We start from the raw sequence: 13,835 nt of genomic DNA on the forward strand, positions 1-13,835 counted from the left end.
TTCAAACCGTAACCCGCCAGCACGGCTCCGCCTCTGCTTAACTGGGGCCTGGCCTCCCTGCGCGGCTTCGGTAATGGTTATGTTTCAAGCAGTCACCCTCCAGCATGGCTCTGCCTCCTCTGTTTGGTAGTGGTCTGGCCTTCCTGCGCGGCTTTGGCACCGCTATCCCGCCTGCGCGGTTCCGCCTCCTACCCTGACGCCATCTATCTCCTGTCCTGAGTCCTCCTCCCGATTCTTTGATACTTGACCGGACTGTTCTCGGGTAGGCTCACAGCACTAACTACGGGTGGTAAATAAATATACTCACCCACTTTGCAGAGCTGCCCCGAGGATCCAATCCAAGTATCCTGCCGACTATGCCAAACTGTTGTGGTCACTTTGACAAACAGGAGTCTCAGGTACAGGTCACGATCCTTTGTTCGAGCAATTGAAAGGAGAGAACCATCCCAATGCAGTTTGAGATAGCACTCTGCTAAACTACCAGTTTTCACCATGTTTATACATTATTGATCACGTACAAGAACATTTTCCACATCCAAATCCCGTCAACATATAGGTTCACAATAAACAGATATCTCTCTAGTAACAAAGGTACCAAAGTACAGGCATCATCTGTCCCTACTTTCACCCCCGGCGGAGACCTTCCCTCCCATCTCTACTAGGACCACCTGTTCTTTCCCTATCTGCTATAAACAGACCCAATCTTGGTTGTTTTTCAACCTAAGGCTCCGGTCATCCTCCTCCAACACCCAATCTATCACATTTGCATTCCTCTCTGTTCGGCCTGGCCTTGCTGATGGTCACAGGCTTTGAGATTGTGCAAGGTTCAGATTCCTCTCTGTCCAGCCTGGCCTTTAACTATACTTGCAGGTACTGGCTGCTTGGGTATTTAAAGTAGTCCATTCCCTTTCAATAAGTTCTTAATGTCCCCCTATATTCTCCCCTAACTCCCCCCATCGTGTTTTGTGGCACTACCTAAATGGGGTAGATTTCGAACAGATCTAGCAAGTCAAGACTGGGTATCCATGTGGTGCTGTGGCCCATTAGCAGCAGCAGAATTGTACTCGAGTGCAATATGTAACCTCATGGCCCAGCATAATAAAGGCATATAGGATACTGATTTCATTTGATGAAGCATAGAATACGAGAGCAGGGACTTTATTCTGGAACTATACAAGACGCTGGTTAGACCACAACTGGAATACTGCGTGCAGTTCTGGTCACATCATAGGAAAGATGTGATTGCACTAGAGAGGATCCACTGGGCTGGAGGGTCTGATCTTTGAGGAAAGATCGCATAGACTGGGTTTGTTTTCCTCGGAGCAGCAAAGGTTGAGAGGGGACCTGATAGATGAATATAAGAATGAGGGGCATAGATAGGGTGGATAGGATGGCACTTTTTCCATCAGTAGAGGGGTCAAAAACCAGGGGGCATAGATTTAATGTAAGAGGTAGAAGGCTGAGACGAGCGTTAAGGAGAAATTATTTCTCAAAGCGGGTGGTGGGAGTCTGGAATTCACAGCCGGAAGCGGTGATTGAGTCAGAAAATCGCATAACATTTAAGAAGTATTTAAATATTCACTTGAGTTGCCATGGTCTCTGGGGCCATGGGCCAAGCGCTGGAAAATGGGATTAGTGTTGTCAGATCTTTGCCGACTGGTGCAGATACGATGGGCCAAATTGCCTCCTTCTGTGCTGTCGACTTCTATGAGTCCACGAGCCTATATCACCCACTCTATCATTACCAACAAGCCAGGAGATCAACCCTGGTTCAATGAAGAATTCAGGAGTGCATGTCAGTAGCAGAACCAGGTACACCTAAAAAAGAGGTATCAACCTGGTGGAGCTATAGCACAGGACTCTTTGCGTGCCAAATAGCATAACCAGCAAGTGATAGGCAGAGCTAAGCGATGCTGCAACCAATGGATCAGATCTAAGTACTGCAGTCCTGCCACATCCAGTCGTGAATCGTGGTGGACAATTAAATAATACACTGCAGGAGGAGGACGCACAAACATTCCCATCTTCAATGATGGAGGAGCCCAGCAGATCAGTGCAATAGATAAGGCTGAAGCATTTGCTACAATCTTCAGCCAGAGGTGCCCAGTGGATGAGCCATCTTGGCCTCGTCCGGACGTCCCCAGAATTACAGATGCCAGTATTCAGCCAATTCGATTCACTCCCACGTGATCTTAAGAAAAGGCTGAAGGCTCTGGATTGCACAAAGGCGATGGTCCCTGACAATATCCAGTCAATTGTACTGAAGACTCGTAATCCAAAACTTGCCACGCCACTAGCAAAGCTGTTCCAGTTCATCTACAACACTGGGTTCCTCAGGTTGGTATCCTCGGCCCAACCATCTTCAGCTGCTTCATCAATGACCTTCCTTTCATCATAAGGTCAGAGGTAGGGGTGTTTGCTGATGACTCCACAATGTAAATACACAATCCGCGACTCCTCTGATACTGAAGCAGTTCGTGTCCAAATGCAGCAAGACCTGGACAATAACTTGGCTTGGACTGACAAGTAGCAAGTAACAACCACGCCAGTAAAATGACAGGCTATGTCCATCTGCAACAAGGGAGAATCTAGCCGCCGCCTCTTGAAGTGTAATGGCATTACCATCGCAGAATCCCCCCCGGTATCAACATCCTGGGGGTTAACATTGACCAGACATTGAACTGTAATAGGCATATAAATACTTTTACTACAAGATCAAGCCGCAGGCTAGGAATCCTGGGACGAGAAACTCATCTCCTGACTCCCCAGGTTCTGACCACAAATCTACAAAGCACAAATCAGGAGTGTGATTGGACACTCTCCACTTGCCTGCATGAGTGCAGCTCCCACAGCACTCAAGAAGCTGGAGACCACTCAGGTAAAGCCGCCCACTTGATTGGCATCACATCCAAGAACATGTACCCCCTACAGCACATAGCAGCTGTGTGCACCATCTACTAGATGCACTTCAGGAATGCAACAAAGCTCCTTCGACAGCACCTTCCAAGTACATAAGCTGTGGGTGCACCTACACCACAATGGACTACAGAGGTTCCAGAAAGCCGCTCACCAGCTCAAGGGGATTTAGGAATGGGCAATATATGCTGGCCCAGCCAGCAAAACCCACATCCCGGGAATGAAAATTAAATGCCAGGGTATCCACTGTCTCTTTTAGGCGCCCAGGTTATAAGCCATCAGGCACTGGGAACTTGTCTGACTTCCGTTTTCTTTTCTTCAGTAACTTTTCTGTTGATATAAATTCCCTTAATTTATTCACTCTTATAAGCACTTATGTTAACCAATATTTCTGGTGAGCTTCTTCTGATTTCCATTGTGAAGCTGCACACAACCTATCATTTCAATATCTCTGCTATTTCATCATTCCCCATAACAATTTCCCCTGATATTAGTAAGTGTTTACTTCAGCTACTTTCATTTTATTTAACTTGTGAAAGTTTTTACAATCTGTTTCTATACTCCTGCCTAGTTTTCTCTGAAATTGAATGCTTTTCCCCCTTTTTAACAACTTTCGGCTGACCCTTTCATGCTTTGTAATAAAATCTCAATCCTCAGCCTTGCTCCTACTCTTTGCAACATTATAAGTTTTTCTTTTTAATCTGATACTATCTAAACTTACTGAGTAATACTCGGATGCGATTTTTCATGCTGAGTTTTTGGTTTTTCAATAGAATGAATTTTGTCGAAAAATCTGAATTGTTCCTTGAAATGGTTCCCACTGTTTATTTACTACCATAGCTATCATTCTATTTCCCCAACCACACTTACTCAGCCCTCTCCTCATTCCTAAAGAATTGGTTTTGTTTAAATTGAATGTTACTGTTTGGTAGAATATGTCACTCTCATGCTGAACGTGGAAGTTAAATGCAATACCATCACGAGCTCCCAGCGGATCTTTAACATTGAGATTACTTGTTAACTCTGTCTCATTTTCCGCAAAGCATTGTTCCAAGAAATACTGATCTTCTTGACGACCATTGTCACTTTCTTATGCCCTGTTTTATGAGGATTAACGTTCCTCAGTTTTATTAAATTGCCTTTGTGACACGTTCCAATAATTTATTGTTTAATGCTCTGTGCAACTGTTAGGTTCTCCTAGTCGATGTATAATCTCCTCCTACCAGTATTTACTGACTCTCCTTGTCGAAAATATTCACCTAACCAGATTCCACTGCATGATCTTCTGATCCAAGGCCCTTGCTCACTAAGGTCCTTACGCCATCATTTACTATCAGTCCCCCTTGGCAATTCATTCTGCATTTTAGAAATATTGCGTAGCCGGGAATATTTATTCCACAACCTTGGTCACCATGCAGCTATGAATCTGAATTGAAGGATAGCTGTTAATCATTAATCTAGATTTGTGACAATAGTTCATCGACTTATCGTATTGTGGGTGTTTTTTTTGCATTCTGATAAGGATAACTTAATTTCAGAGATAAAAACAAAAAGCTAAAAGCTACTGCGGATGCTGGAAATCCAAAACAAAAACAGAATTACCTGGAAAAACTCAGCAGGTCTGGCAGCATCGGCGGAGAAGAAATCAGTCAACGTTTCGAGCCTTCATGGCCCTTCGGCAGAACTGAAGCATAGTTAGGAGAAGGGAGAAATAAAAACTGGTTTAAGGTGGGGGGGTGGGGGGGGGGGGGGTGTGGGGGAGAGAGAGAGAGACGTTGAGGGTGTGGTGATTGTGGAGATATGCAGTGATAGGAGCAGATAATCAAAAGATGTCACAGACAAAAGGGTCAAAGAGGTGTTGAAGGTGGTGATATTTGTCTAAGAAAAGTGCTAATTAAGAATGGAGGACAGGATATTCAAAGTACAGCTCTAGTGGGGGTGGGGTGGACAGACTAACAAGGTTTTAGTTTTAGATTTAAAAATAATGGAAATAGGTGGGGAAAGAAGAATCTATATAAATTATTGAAAAAAAAGGGGGGGACGGGGAGAAACGGGGTGGGGATGGGGGGAGGGGGAGTTTAAGATCTAAAGTTGTTGAATTCAATATTCAGCCCGGAAGGCTGTAAAGTGCCTAGTCGGAAGATGAGGTGGTGTTCCTCCAGTTTGCGTTAGGCTTCACTGGAACAATGCAGCAAGCCAAGGACAGACATGTGGGCAAGAGAACAGGGTGGAGTGTTAAAATGGCAAGCGACAGGGAGGTTTGGGTCTTTCTTGCGGACAGACCGCAGGTCTTCCGCAAAACGGTCGCCCAGTTTGCGTTTGGTCTCTCCAATGTAGAGGAGACCGCATTGGGAGCAACGAATGCAGTAGACTAAGTTAGGGGAAATGCAAGTGAAATGCTGCTTCACTTGAAAGGAATGTTTGGGCCCTTGGACGGTGAGGAGAGAGGAAGTGAAGGGGCAGGTGTTGCATCTTCTGCGTGGGCATGGGGAGGTGCCATAAGTGGGGGTTGGGGAGTAGGGGGTGATGGAGGAGTGGACCAGGGTGTCCCGGAGGGAACGATCCCTACGGAATGCCGTCAGGGGGGGTGAAGGGAAGATGTGTTTGGTGGTGGCATCATGCTGGAGTTGGCGGAAATGGCGGAGGATGATCCTTAGAATGCGGAGGCTGGTGGGATGATAAGTGAGGACAAGGGGGACCCTATCATGTCTCTGGGAAGGAGGAGAAGGCATGAGGGAGGATGCGCAGGATATGGGCCGGACACGGTTGAGGGCCCTGTCAACGACCGTGGATGGAAAACCTCGGTTAAGGAAGAAGGAGGACATGTCAGAGGAACTGTTTTTGAAGGTAGCGTCATCAGAACAGATGCGACGGAGGCGAAGGAACTGAGAGAATGGGATGGAGTCCTTACAAGAAGCGGGGTGTGAGGAGCTGTAGTCGAGGTAGCTGTGGGAGTCGGTAGGCTTGTAATGGATATTGGTGGACGGTCTATCATCAGAAATTGAGACAGAGAAGTCAAGGAAGGGAAGTGTCAGAGATGGACCATGTGAAAATGATGGAGGGGTGGAGATTGGAAGCAAAATTAATAAATTTTTCCAGGTCCCGACGAGAGCATGAAGCAGCAACGAAGTAATCATCGATGTGCCGGAGAAAGAGTTGTGGGAGGCGGACGGAGTAGGACTGGAACAAGGAATGTTCCACATACCCCATAAAGAGACAGGCATTGCTGGGGCCCATGCGGGTAATTCTTAATTTCATGTTGGCTACTATTGCCTGAATGTTATTTTTTCACTTTCTGATGCAGGATTACTGTTCAACTCTTCCCACCTTCCTGATCCACTCTGCTGGTTTTTAGTTTGTTCCATTGCTTTGAGTTTTATCTTCATATTTCTATAGCTCCCTTCACACAGACCCTGCTCTCACCCTACATTTGATGATCTACCAGAAACCCTAGTCATACAGTTCACCATGACACTGCCCCCAGCCCTGTTTCAGCACAGCCTGTGCCAATTGAACAATCCTGTCTTTATTGGGTGCTTCTTATGCACACACCACACTTTGAGCCAGGAGATGAATTCTCTATTCTGTTTGAACCTATTCTAATATCATGTCGGTCAGATTGGCTTTGATGTTCTGCATTTTAATTTCGATTATAACCGCTCCCTTAGAAGAATTTGGTTCCTAATTCTACCACGGTAACTGGATCTCCCCCTTTCCCCACCCCCCATTCCCACCACTTCACCTTTGCCCGAAGCCGCGAGGCGGTATCCTTCACGCTGGAAACGAGCAGTTATACCAACATAAGGACAAGGAGCGGGAGAAGGTTATTCGGCCTCTTGAAATTGCTCCGCCGAACAATAAGACCATGACTGATCTGATAGTAACCTCAAAACTGCATCCCGCCTACCCGAGATTGCGTAACACCCCCGTGCTTATCAATAATCTATCCACCATTTCCTTTGAAATATTCAAATACTCTGCTTCTAACGCCTTTTCCAGAAGAGAGTACTAAAGATGCATGACCCTCTGGGAGAAATTAATGATCGCGTCATCTCCATTTGAAATGGGCGACTCCTTATTTCTAAACAGTTACCTTGAGTTATAGATTCTCCTACAAGAGGACACATCAACTCCACATCCACACTGTCAAGACCCCTCAGGACCTTCTATGTTTCAGCCAAGTCACCCCTTACTCTTCTAAACTTCAACGGATACAAGCCTAGCCTTTTCAACATATCCTCATTAGACAATCCGCCCATTCCACGTATTAGCCTGGTAAGCCTTCTCTGAACTGCTTCCATAACATTTACATCCTTCCTCAAAAAAACGTGATGAGCACAGTGTACAACAGTCCTGGTGTGGTGTCACTAGTGTCCTGTATAACTGAAGCATAACCTCCCCACTTATGTGATCAATTGCCTCCCAATTAATGATAACATTCTATTAGTTTTTCTAATTACTTGATGTGCTGCATACTAGCCTTTTGTGATTCATGCACTAAGGCACCCAGATCACTCTGCACCATAAAGTTCCACAATCTCTCAACATTTAGATAATGTGCTTCTCTTTTATTCTTTCTGAAAAAATGGACAATTTCACATTTTCCCACATTATATTACATTTGCCAGATCTTTTCCCACTCGCATAACCTATTTGAATTTTGTAGCCTCCTTATGTCCTCTTCACAACTGAGTTTCTGACCTATCTTTGCAGCATCAGAAAATTTGCAAACATTCCCACCCATAACTTCATCAAAATAATTAATATAAATTGTATACAGTTGAACTCCCAGCACTGACCCCTGTGGCACAACATTCGTTACATCCTGCCAAGCTGAAAAGGCCCATTTATGCCTCCTCTCTGCTTCCCGTTAGCCAGTCAATCTTCTACCCATGCGAATATGTTATCCCTTATACCATGAGGGCTTTTAATTTACGCAATAACACCTGATCTGGCACTTTATCAAATGCCTTCTGCAAATCTAAATACAGTATATTCACGAGTTCCCCATCATCGACGGCACATGTTAATCCCTCAAATACTAAGCACAACGTTCGGTTCTCCAAGCCGCAGCTGCAAGTAACAGCGTCTACACCCTGACTGCACTTTGCTCTGGCACTACGACATTTCTTTCCACTACCCCACTCCGCTGCCCCTTACCACCCCCACATCCATTGAATGCTATCCTGCACGCTGGTGCCATCCTCAGTTTATTCAACAAACTGCAGTCTTTCTGCTCATTCAAATCGCTCCCAAGCACTTCGGTCTCTTGGGCAAATTCAAAGGCTCAAAACCCCCCATCATTATCCACAGAATCCTGATCCCTGCCTATCTCACAGTCATAACCCTCTGTCTCTGGTAATTGAAAGACTCTAACTTTCTACCTGACCGAAAGGGTTGAGAATGCCTCCTGGAACACAATGCCCCGATAGCGATCCACCTCCCAGATGCTACACAAAGTCTGGGACTCTGGCTTGTTGTGGAATTCCTTAAAGGAGCGTATCTAAAACTACTATACACCATGAGAGAGATTTTGATGTATATGCTCAATTAATCATCACGCTGAAGATATGAGCAGCTCGAGAGACAGGACCTGTCCACGGACTTGCAGAGATTGGTGCATCTGGTTTCACCCCTTGAAATAAAGAGCCCACATAATTGTGTTTCCACTCTTCTTGTTTGAGGTATCTGTGTACCACAGAAACCACAACATTGCTCAACAGATCATAGGCGAAGTCACTTGCCACAGATTTAGTTTTTTGGGATTGCAATCATTCCACAGATTCTGATGTTTTTGAGTTACGGCACGTCAGCATCGCTGTCATGTCTGAATAAAGTTATTTAATTAAAAAATCAATAAGATACTAATTGATACAGCTAAACTAATAGCGAGTTATGCCTCATAGCTTTTTGGCAAAAAAAAACCCTGCCAGCAACTGAAGGCCCCAGAATGGTACAAAAAGGGCACCTCCTTCTCCCATTGCACCGATTTCCCACTTACACAAAATTCCTAAATTGGCATTTGTTCCTCGTCGCAGGCAAGCCTTGTCATCTCACTTTGTCATCTCACTCTGTATACTTCTCTCTCGAGAGAGCAGATGGTTCAAACCAAGATGCAACTGCTAAGTCAGCTTTCTGCTATAGTAAATAACATCTATTCAGGTAGCAACTTTCAGCTGGCTGACTGATAACTGAAAGGAACATAGGCGTTTCTGTTAACTAGGCTTCTTAACTAGCATGCCTAGGTTTCATATTAGAGAGTGACTACTAATCTAAATTCTATCTTGCAAAACACTTACCAGAGAGATTCCTGTTGTATGGCACCTACCCCCGTGCTATTTGGGATTGATTTACAACACATCTTGCAATTTTAAACTGGGCATTCATGAGGCAATGTGGACCATCAGCAGCAGTGGAATTCTATTCAACCGTAATCAATAACCTCGAGGCCCGGCAAATAGCCCACTGCACCACTACCATCAAATCAGTGGATCCACTCTGGTTGAATGAAGAGTGGAGGAGGGCATGGCTTGGGCAGAATCAGGCAGGCCAAAAATTGAGGTGTCAACATGGCGAAGTGAGAACACAAGCTACTTGATTGCCTAAGAACAGAAACAGCATGCGAGAGAGAAGCTAAGTGATCCTGCAACCAACGTATCATTTTGCAGGTCTGCAGTCCTGCCACATCCAGTCATAAAAGGGCTTGGATAAGTCAACAACTAACAAGACAATGAGAATCCATAAATATCCTCATCACCAATAGTGGGCGAGCCCAGAACATCAGTGCAAAAGACAAAGCCGAATCATTTGCAACAACCTTCAGCCAGAAATGCCCAGTGGATGGTTGACCTCGCCCTGCACTTGAGGTCAGCAGCATCAGAAGAGCCAGTCTTCAGCCAATTCGATTCATCCCACTTCATGAAGAAACTGCTGAAGGTGCTCGAAACTGCAAAGATTTGGTGCCCTGACAACATTCCAGCAATTGTGCTGAAGCCTTGTCCTCCGCAATTAGCTGTACCCCTAGCCATGCTGTTCCAGTGTATTTGCAACAGTGGTATATACCCTGCAAAGTAGAACGTTGCCCAATTTTAGCATGTGCACAAAAAGGTGGAACAAATCCAACACGGCCAATTACCCCGCCAACAGTTTACTCTTGGTTATCAACGAGGTGATGTGAGGTGTTTTCAACAGTGTCATATAGACGTACTTAATAAACAGCTATCTGCTAACTGACGCTCAGTTTGGGTTGCATCATCGCTACTCAGCTTTGAACACAATTACATTCATGATCCAAATATGAACCAGAATTGAACTCAAGAGGTGAGGTGAGAATGACTGTTGTTGGCATCAAGGCATCATTTGACCGAGTGTGGCATCAAGGAGGCCTAAAATAACTCGAGTCAATGGGAAACTGGTGAGAGTCATGCTTAGCACAAAAGAAGATCATTGTGACTTTTGAAGGTCAATCATCTTAGTCCCAGGATATTCCTGCTGGAGTTCCTTGGGGTAGTGTTCTCGGCTCAAAAATCTTCCGCTGCTTCAGCAATGACATTCCTTCCATCATAAGGTCAGAAGTGGTGATGTTAGCTGATGATTGTACAAGGTTCAACACGAATATCCGCACGACAGATATTGAAGCAGCTCCTGACCTTGGGCAGCAAGAACAGGACAATATCTAGACTTGGGCTGATATATTGAAACGAACATTCGTTTGATACCATTATTAGGCAATGGTCATCTCCAATATGAGAGAATCTAATCATTTCTGTCTGACAATCAATGACATTACTATCACCGAATCCTCCCAATATCAACATTGTGGGGATTACTATTGGACAGAAACTGAACTGTGCCATCCAGATGAATAATTTGGCGAAAAGAGCAGTTCACATGCTAGGAACTCTGAAGTGAGAAACTCACCTCATTACCCCCCACGAACTGTCCTCGATCTACAAGGCACAAGTCAGGAGTGTGATGGAATATTGTCCACTTGCCCAGATGTTTGCAGTTCCAACAGCACTCAGGAAACTCGGCAACACCCAGGAAATGGTACCACATCCATGGCACCTTATCCACCGCCTTAAACATTTACTCCCTCCATCAGCGACAGGTAGTGACAGCAGTATGTACCACACAAAATGAACTTCAGCAACTCACCAAGCCTCCATCGACAGCACGATCCAAACCCGTGACCTCTGCCAACTTGAAGGACAAAGGCTGTAGATGAAATGGAACATCACCGACTGCAAGTTCCCCTCCAAACCAAACGCCACCCTGACTTGGAAATATGTCGGCGTTCCATCAATGCTGCTGGTCCATAGCCCTCTAACTGCCTTCCTGACAAAATGTTTTTACACATAAACCACGTGGGCCGCAGCATTTCATTAAGGCGGCGCATCACCACCTTTCAATTGTAATTAGGGATGGTCAATAATAACAGGCGTAACCAGAGGTGCAAACTTGCCATGAATGAACCAATAATTTCCAGGTGCTCCAAGTTCAGGACTAAGCTCTCGTTCCCTGTTGCATAGCGGCCTATTCATCTCAAGCCGTGTTCCCGCAGAACACAGTTAATTTAACTAACTATATTGAATCATAAGCGTCACTTCAGTAAATTGATGATTGTTAATTCAACAAACTAATTATCAGAACATAGCTGCTAAGAGTGAATACACAATACCTAAGAATATATGTGGACTGTGTTTAAATATCTGATATGCTGCTGAATAATTAGACCTAATAAATGGTCTGGATTATTTCCCAGGTTCTCTTCATCCACCCAAGCCTATGTTGCTCTAGTCAATTAAATAGCTGCAATAATAAATGGGGGTTAAAAAGCTCATTGTTCAATTGAATTGCATCTCTCGTTATTTCCATTTTGATGTTTTATAATTAATGATATTTACGGGTGAGTTTCATTAACGTAATCATTGGAGCAAACGTAAACTTGAACAAAGTGTAGAAGCAAAACAAACATTAGAAATAAAGGCGGGACACAGTTTGTTTTAAAAAAACGGTGAGCTTCAGCATCACACAGCTTATTTTATTATATTCTAAACATTTGCGTGTACAGAGTATAAAATAGTGACTAAATAATAACACTGAAGCAACATTTAAAACAAAGATGAATATTAAATGTATTGTTGAGAACATGCAATCTCCACATGACTACCAATGGGCATAAGTTCCCAATGTTTCTAACATTTCATTTAGACAAATCACAGCAAATTTTGCCATTACAGATAAAGGCAACAAAAGATCTTGAGGCAATGCAGAACAATGAAGTTTAGGTGCACATCAGCCATGATCTAACTGAATGTAAAAAAACCCTATCTGTGTATATTATAATTGTCACTCAATTTACGTCTTAATTGTTGAGAACATCATATATTTGTGTTTGTATCTGAAATTGTATAATGGGGAGAATTCCCCTTCTAGATTTGGGCAGGGTAGTTTTTTGGAAAGGGCTGGGGAATTGCAAGCATTATGCCCTTGTTCAAGAAAGGTTGTAAGAGTAAGCCCAGTAATTACAGACCAGTCAGCTTAACTTCAGCGGTGGGCAAGATTCTAGAAAAAAAATTATTACGGAAACAATTAGCAGTCACATGCAAACATAATGGTTGATAAGTAAGAGCCAGCATGGATTTTGCGGGGGGAAATCGTGTTTAACGAACTTGCTGGAGTTATTTGAAGAGGCAACAGAAAAGGTCAATGAAGGTAATGCTGTTAAAGTGGTGTACATGGACTTTCAAAAGGCATTCGATACAGTGCCAAACAACAGACATGTGAGAAAAGTTATTGCTCATGGAATAAAAGGAACAGTAACAACATCGACGCAAAATTATCTGAAAAAAATAGGAGGCAGAGACTAATGGTCGATGGATATTTTACTGGCTGGAGGGAGGTTTGCAGTGGAGTTCTCCAGGGGTCGGCATTGGGACCCTTGCTTGTCCTGATGTATGTTAATGATCTAGATCTTGGTTTGCAGGGGAGAATTTGAACGCTTGCGGATGATACTCAGCTTGGGAGTGTTGTAGACAGCGAGGAGGACAGTGCATAACTCCAAGAGGACATCGCCAAGTTGATGGACTGGGGAGGTAGGTGGCAGATGAAGTTCAATGCGAAGAAGTGTGAAGTGTTGTATTTTATAGGATAAACATGTACAGACAGCCAAAAATAAGGGATAAAATTGTAAAGAGGGTGCAGGAGCAGAAAGACCTGGAGTGTATATGTGCATTGTGTCAATTGAATGTGGCAGGAAAGGTGGATAAAGCAGATAATAAAGCAGATCGTATACTGGGCTTTGTTAATTGGGGCATAATGTTCAAGAGCACAGTGGTTCGCTGATTTTATGTACGACACTCGCTAGGCCTCAGCTGGAGTATTGTGTATAGTTCTGGCTGCAACATTATAGGAAGGATGTAAACACAATGGGGTGAGTGCAGAAGAGGTTTACCAGAATGTTTCCACGGATGAGAATCTTCAGCTATGTGGAAAGATTGAAGAGGTTGAGACTGTTCTCCTTGGAGAGATGAAGGCTAAGAGGGGATTTGATAGAGATGATCGATATCACGAGGAACCTCAATAGATTAGATAAGCAGAATTTGTTGCCAGTCGTTAAAAGATAAAGAATGAGAGGACACCGACTTAAAATGATTTACAAACGAAGCAAATGCGACGTGAGAGAAAACACTTTCACACAACAGTGGTTCAGGTCCGGAAGACGCTGCCTGGAGGTATGGAGGAGGCATGTTCAATGGAGGTTCAAGAGGGCATTGGATATTTGTTTGAATAGAAACAATGTGCAGGGGTACGGGGAAAAGGCAGGGCAATGACACTAGGGCGTTATGCACATTTGGGAAGCAGGTGCAGGCACGATGGGCCGAATAGCCTCCTTCTGTGCCATTATGATTTTGTGA

General features: G+C 44.2%; 1 long non-coding RNA gene across 2 annotated transcripts in view; it reads right to left on the reverse strand.

Annotated features, from left to right (window-relative positions):
• Positions 1-13,835, reverse strand: part of LOC144698296 (uncharacterized) — an 869,665-nt gene that overhangs the window by 129,340 nt on the left and 726,490 nt on the right. The gene's annotated exons all lie outside the window — the stretch shown is intronic.

Source organism: Cetorhinus maximus, chromosome 23, assembly GCF_964194155.1.
Source record: "Cetorhinus maximus chromosome 23, sCetMax3.hap1.1, whole genome shotgun sequence".
Lineage (NCBI taxonomy): Eukaryota > Metazoa > Chordata > Chondrichthyes > Lamniformes > Cetorhinidae > Cetorhinus > Cetorhinus maximus.